Genomic DNA, 7,500 nt, shown 5'->3' on the forward strand with positions numbered 1-7,500 from the left:
TGGATGCGCTGTGCTGTGTGGGTGTCAAGGGAGGGGTGAAGGAAAGAGGGAGGGCGTGTCTGAATGATGGGATGATGAGATAGGGCAGTCTGGCAGCGTGGTGGTCGTTGTGGTGATGGGAAGTGAAGGGAAGTCATTGCGTTAAAAGTTCTGATCTGCTTCATTATCATAGTTTTTCATCACACTCCCACGTTTCTTCTCTTTTGTTTCCTCTCTCCCCTCCTCCTTTCCCTCCTCCTCTCCACACAGGCCTCCTAACCACTAATTTTTTCCCTTACTTCCACGCTTCTTTTTCCTCTTTCTCCCTCCCTGTTTCTCACAATACCTACCTTTCTTTACTTTTTCCTTGTTTCCATGTCTCTTTTCTTGTCTTTCTCCTCCTCCTCCTCACTCCCCTTTCCTCACAATACTTTCCTTTTTTTTTCTCACCTGCTTTTCATCCCTCATCCTTACACATCCCCCACAATCTGCATCTCTCATCCTTGTCTCTCTCTCACTTTCTCTTTCTCTCACAGTCCTTCCCCTCTTTCTTCTAATCTTCATTCCCTCGGCCTCACTTCCTTATTCCTTTCTCCCCTATCCTTTCTTCATTATCTCCCCTTCTCCCTAACAGTTTCTCCCACCTCTTCTCTTCTCTCCATCTTACCTTCACTACCTCCCTCTCAATATCTCACTCCTCTTGTTACCTCCAGCACTGTATGTCCTCCCCCTCCTCTTTCCCTCTTTTCTCTCCTTATCTCCCTCAGCCGTATCCTCCTCATTTCCGCCCATCCCCTCCTCTCCCCCTCCCCCTCCCCTCCCCCCTTTGTTCATGTCCCAAACACTTGAGCACGTGTCCAATTTTCTTCTACATTGATTCGAGGGAATGGCCTGTCATTTTCAAGGACACGTGTCGGACATACATATAGACAGACGGAGAGGCACACATACCTACACTTTTTTTTTTTTTTTTGTGTGTGTGTTATTGTGTCGAGTTGTTTGATGCACTCCCAGCCTTTCTCGTATCCTTTTCAAGTCTCTCTCTCTCTCTCTCTCTCTCTCTCTCTCTCTCTCTCTCTCTCTCTCTCTCTCTCTCTCTCTCTTGGTGTTTCTTTTATTCTTTTGCTTATTCATCCTTTGTTTGTTTTTAACCCTTTCATTGTTTTCTCTGTCTCTTTCACTTCCTAAAAATACCTCATGGTTTTTCAATCTCTTCTTTGGCTTCAAAACACGAGTCAAGAGTCAGACAAATGTTTACGTCATACCTAACCGTAGAGTTAAAGAAAAAAAAAAGGAAACAGCATCTTCTGGGATTCAGAAAACAATAACATTGGCTTTATAAACGATAATGGCTTTCATTCCTGAAAGAGAAGGAACAGAACAAGAAATATACGTGTCAGTGAAGATGTTGGTTGGTTGGATGGTTGAGATTCTTGCGTCACAGCAGGTCACATGGCCCCGGGAGGGAAGCAGTTTAGGAATTTGTAGTGGGATGGAATTATGGGATGAAGATTTAAAGGGAACGAGATTAGGGCTTAATGCAAAGAAGGATGTGACGGTAGAGAGAGAGAGAGAGAGAGAGAGAGAGAGAGAGCGTAAGGCCTGTTTCTATCCACTATCACTCTTCATTTTCTTCTCCACAATCTGTTTCTTCACCATTTCCACATACGAGTATTATTTCACCCCATTCGCCAGTACCCTCTAGCTATTCCCTGCCATGGTAACAGTATTAAAAACCAGGCGGGGTTCGAACATGTGGCATTCAAGTCGTTAGGCAAGGACGTAACCAGCAAGCCACCACGACCTTGGAACCCAGCGTGACTGAAAACTAAGCACTGATTAATCTTTTACACCAGGCGACGCTAAAAGAGTGGAAAAAAAAGGCCATTAACGCTTGATAACCTTTTATTTTTTTTTTTGTCTTTTTCTCGCCAAAAGCTCAAAATAAATAGAAAATATAAATGCAAATAAAAGTCGCAATATTAATTATCCACCCAGTATATGTTGCGACTATTTTACTCTGTAAATTTATTACGGGCGCTTTTTTTTTCTTTTTTTTTTTTTTGTTCATTTAGAGATTAAAGAGTGGAAGTCATGTTATTTTATCACGGTTTCCTGTTAAGGTCAGGAAGGTCACACACACTCTCTCTCTCTCTCTCTCTCTCTCTCTCTCTCTCTCTCTCTCTCTCTCTCTCTCTCTCTCTCTCTCTCTCTCTCTCTCTCTCTCTCTCTCTCTCTCTCTCTCTCTCTCTCTCTCTCTCTCTCTCTCTCTCTCTCTCTCTCTCTCTCTCTCTCTCTCTCTCTCTCTCTCTTTTAAATGGTACCCAACTTAAAAGTGTTGACTACGAAACTGATTTAGGAGTGACAATATCGAGTAGCTTAAAACCTAGCCAACAATGTTCAGAAGTCGTAAAGAAGGCGAATAAAATAATTGGCTTAATTGGCAGATCTTTTGAATATAAATGTAAGGATACAATCCTCACTTTGTATAACTCTTTAGTCCGTCCCCTTTTGGAATATTGCGTTCAGGCATGCTGCCCCTATTACCAGAAACACATTGATAAATTAGAAAGAGTTCAGCGTAGAGTTAACAAAAATTATACCAGACCTAAGAAACAAATCATACGAAGAGTGGCTTAAAGAACTAAATATATTTCCATTAACACAAAGAAGACTAAGAGGCGACTTAATACAAGTGTTTAAAATCATCAAAGGGATTGATAACATGGACTGCAGTAAATATTTCACGATAGATTCTTCAAATCACACGCGAGGAAACGGTTGCAAAATTGTTGGGAAGTCCTTCAACTCTCACGAATCAAAAAAAAACATTTTTTCCATCGAGTAGTAAATCTATGGAATGGCTTCCTCGAGACGTGATAGACTGCAATATCGTTGAGACTTTTAAACGCTGTCTTGATAAATATCTTGGCTGCAATGGGCGGCTAACATTGTTTGTTTGTTAGTGATTAACTTCCTTGCCTTCAGGAAATGGGGGCACCTCATTTCATCTATTTTCTTTCTTTCCTATAAAATTTCATTCGGGTTTTTTCTTCCCTAACCCCGTAAAGTATTTCTTTCCGACCTGTATTCCTGTAAGGCTTATGCCAGAGGGAGTGGAGGGTGGAAAGAGAGCCTTCTGCTTTTATGTCCTTTTCTTTTACTATCACCTTACTAGTCCTAGGTCATGTCACCTCGTGAGAACCGCAAGGTCTGTTGTGACCTGTTTTTCTATGTATCTCTCTCTCTCTCTCTCTCTCTCTCTCTCTCTCTCTCTCTCTCTCTCTCTCTCTCTCTCTCTCTCTCTCTCTCTCTCTCTCTCTCTCTCTCTCTCTCTCTCTCTCTCTCTCTCTCTCTCTCTCTCATTCAGCCCTATTAATTGCTTCATTCTTCTTGACCTGCTTTCTCTCTCTCTCTCTCTCTCTCTCTCTCTCTCTCTCTCTCTCTCTCTCTCTCTCTCTCTCTCTCTCTCTCTCTCTCTCTCTCTCTCTCTCTCTCTCTCTCTCTCTCTCTCTCTCTCTGTATCAGTTTTTACTTTCTTTGCATCAGTTTTTACAGCAGAAGACCTCAGCGGGATCCCTACGGTGCCAGCAGTCCAATTGAATAACAGCAGTGCCCTCAATAGTACCATCATAACAGAAAGAAACGTGTCAAAATGTATCGATAAACTTAAAGTAAGCAAGTTACCCGGCCCTGACACGATCTCACCCCGCATTTTAAAAGAAGCGAAATTCGAATTAGTTAAATCTCTGATTTTATTGTTCAATAAATCCCTGCAGCGCGGTGCAATGCATGATCAGGGGAAGCTCGCTAACGTAACTCCAATTTTAAAAAGGCAGTAAACCTTTATTGTGCAATTATCGGCCAATTAACTTAACCTCAGTCGTATGCAAATGCTAGAAACACTTATAAGAGACAAACTTGTTAATCACTTAGAGGAAAAAAAAAAATACTTAAAAATACTCAACACGGTTTCTGAAAAAAACGCTCTTTGTTTGACGAACCTCTTAGACTTCAACGATATTCTGAACCAGTATGCGAGTAAAGCGGTAGATATAATATATCTTGATTTTCAAAAAGGCCTTCGACAAAGTCTCCCACAAACGTTTACTGATTAAACTAAAATCACACGGTATCCAAGGCGACGTGTTGAGATGGGTAGAAAACTGGCTAAACAACCGTAAACAAAGAGTAATAATATATGGAGAAGCATCCAAGTGGACTAACGCAACCAGCGGGATGCCACAGGGATCAATCTTAGGAACTGTTCTCTTTCTTGTTTATATTAACGACATAGATGAGGGTGTCACCAGTATAATATCGGAGTTTGCTGATGACACCAAAATAGCGAATTCCTTAACCTCTGACGAACAAATAATAGAAATGCAGAAATTCTAGACAAACATGGCAAATGAATTTTAATGCAGATAAGTGCAAAGTGCTTCACTTAGGATATCAAAACGAGAGAGCAAAATATATTTTAAATGTACCAAATTTAAACGTGTAGATAACGAAATTGATTTAGGAGTAACAATATCGAGTAGCCTAGAAATCTAGCCAACAGTGGTCACAAGTCGTAAAGAAGTCAAACAAAATATTTGGCTCAATCAACAGATCTTTTGAATATAAATCTTAGGATACAATCCTCACTTTTCATAACTCTAACCTGTCCCCTTTTGGAATATTGCGTTCAGGCATGGTGCCCTTACTACCAGAAACACATACATTGGAACGAATTCAGAATAGAGTAACAAAAATTATATCAAGCATAAGAAACAAATCATATGAAGAGTGGCTTAAAGAACTAAATATATTTCCATTAACACAAAGAAGACTAAGAGACGAATTAATACAAGTTTTTAAAATCATGAAAGGCATTGATAACATGGACTACAGTAAATATATCACGATAGATTTTTCAAATTACACGCGAGGAAACGGTTGCAAAATTGTTGGCAAATCCTTTAACTCTCATAAATCAAAATAATGTTTTTCCATTGAGTAGTTAATCTATGGAATGGGCTTCCTCGAAACATGATAGACTGCAACACCGTTGAGACTTTTAAAGGCCGTCTTGACAAATATTTTGCCTCCAATCCTTGGCTAACAGCGTTTGTTTGTTAGAGATTAACTTCCTTGCCTCCAAGAAATGGGGGCACCTCATTTCATCTATTTTCATTTTTTCCTGTGAAATTTCCTTCGGGTTTTTCCTTCTCTAACCCCGTAAGGTATTTATTTTCTACCTGTTTCCTGTACGGCTTATGCCAGAGGGAGTGGAGGGTGGGAAAAGAGCCTTCTGCTTTCCTGTCCTTGTCTTTTACTATCACCTTACTAGTCCTAAGTCAGGTCACCTCGTGAGGGCCGCAAGGTCTGTTGTGGTCTGGGTACCAATGTAACTCTATGTAACTCTTTTCCTAGTAAAGATAAACAAGAATTTAAGCACATCCATATTTATAAATTTCATTAGTGTATAGATTTGACTCTCTCTCTCTCTCTCTCTCTCTCTCTCTCTCTCTCTCTCTCTCTCTCTCTCTCTCTCTCTCTCTCTCTCTCTCTCTCTCTCTCTCTCTCTCTCTCTCTCTCTCTCTTTGCGTAACTATTAAAGACGAAAGCTTGGGGTTTAATCCTTTCCACGAACGTTTCTCAGGAGACTTCAAAGGGGAAGATATTGGGGAAGGGAGGGAGAGAGGGGAGGCGTAGGAAAGGGGGAAGATGAGAGTGGGAGTGAGTGGAGCCGTTTGCGTAAGGGTACAAAGGGGAAGGCTGGGGAGTGAGGGAGAGTAAGGGAGGGAGAGGGGAGGATGGGTGTTACTGGGAAGGGTGAGAAAATATGGGAGTTTAATGAGGGTGAGGGGAGAAGGGACAGAGGGTGAGGGGAAGGTGAGGGGAGTTTGCCGTGCGTGGAAATGTATGAGAGAGAGAGAGAGAGAGAGAGAGAGAGAGAGAGAGAGAGAGAGAGAGAGAGAGAGAGAGAGAGAGAGAGAGAGAGAGAGAGAGAGAGAGAGAGAGAGAGAGAGAGAGAGAGAGAGAGAGAGAGAGAGAGAGGGGGGGGAGAAGGGAGGGAAATGTGAGGGGGCGTAATGAGGACAAGAAAGGGGGGCGCTGCACATCGTTACCTAGATACATAGATTAAGGAAAAAAAAATTACAGGTAAATCAATGCCTAATTAGGACACGCCTGAGAGAGAGAGAGAGAGAGAGAGAGAGAGAGAGAGAGAGAGAGAGAGAGAGAGAGAGAGAGAGAGAGAGAGAGAGAGAGAGAGATTTATGTTGATGAGGTAAAAAGGAATATATTGAGTTCAGCTGTCAGTTAGGAAGAAGATTAGAAGAGGAGGAGGAGGAGAAGGAGGAGGAGGAGGAGAAGGAGGAGGAGGAGGAGGAAGAGGAGGAAAAAGGAAAGGAAAGAATTTACATATTTTTCCTTCTTCGTTTCCTTCGTCGCTTACTCTTTAAACTGTACAATATTCATTACCTCTGCTACTATTGTATTTTGTTTTTATTCATTTCTGGCTAATTTGTCCTCCCACTCATTTCCTCGTTTTATTTCGTATCCTGTTCCATTCCTTTTTATACTTCATTTGTTTTTATTTTCATCTGTAATCCTACTCGTATTATTTCCTTGTGTTGCGTCTTAAGTCCGTTTTTCCTTTTTAATTCCTCCTCCTCCTCCTCCTCCTCCTCCTCCTCCTGCCTGTGGGTGTAGTCAAGGACATGCCTCCTGGTACGCACACACACACGTACACACAAGGAGGCAGACAACGTTCAGAGAGAGAGAGAGAGAGAGAGAGAGAGAGAGAGAGAGAGAGAGAGAGAGAGAGAGAGAGAGAGAGAGAGAGAGAGAGAGAGAGAGAGAGAGAGAGAGAGAGAGAGAGCACCAGGAAACACGAGGCACAAGGGAATTAGTAATCGAGTGAAGGGAACAAAGAGAAAATAAATATTCATGCCAGCTAAGAGACACACCTGGGAGGGAGGGAGGCGCGCAGGTTAATTAATGAGGAAACAAAAGTACCTGTTTAGAATTACACTGAATTAGACTCGTGTTACCGGCTTTAGGAAATTAATGTGTTTTTTAACGTGTATATAAAAACAATGCAAAACTAATAATTATGAATAACTGCACCTTCTGTCTGAACCGCAAGCTTTAGGAGACAGAAACAGAAAAGGCTATACACTTATGTAGTTTAATATTTCTGGAAGCGGTGAGTTAAGTCCTTATTTTCCTTTTATTTTTGAGCCTTAACCCAGTCTCCTTGACACACAAAAGAAAAGAAAGAAAGAAACTCTTGTCCCGGATATCGAACAAGTAAGTTCACATTTAACAATAGTAATAACGATGCCAAATTATGATAGCAATGGGGAGCTTTATAGGATAACATCATAGATAGGGACAGTAGATGAATATAGATACGAATATGTATATTTTAGATGGGAATCGTATCGTGTAGGCCTAGTGACTTATTGCAGCTTATCTCATCCTTCTGTTCTCTTCAAATATTTCGAACGGTGACTGCAACATGTAGGT

At 41.3% G+C, this 7,500-nt stretch overlaps 1 long non-coding RNA gene across 1 annotated transcript in view; it reads left to right on the forward strand.

Annotated features, from left to right (window-relative positions):
- Positions 1 to 7,500, forward strand: part of LOC135106174 (uncharacterized) — a 14,444-nt gene that overhangs the window by 1,163 nt on the left and 5,781 nt on the right. The window lies entirely within an intron of this gene.

Source organism: Scylla paramamosain, chromosome 13 (genome assembly GCF_035594125.1).
Source record: "Scylla paramamosain isolate STU-SP2022 chromosome 13, ASM3559412v1, whole genome shotgun sequence".
NCBI classification, from domain to species: domain Eukaryota; kingdom Metazoa; phylum Arthropoda; class Malacostraca; order Decapoda; family Portunidae; genus Scylla; species Scylla paramamosain.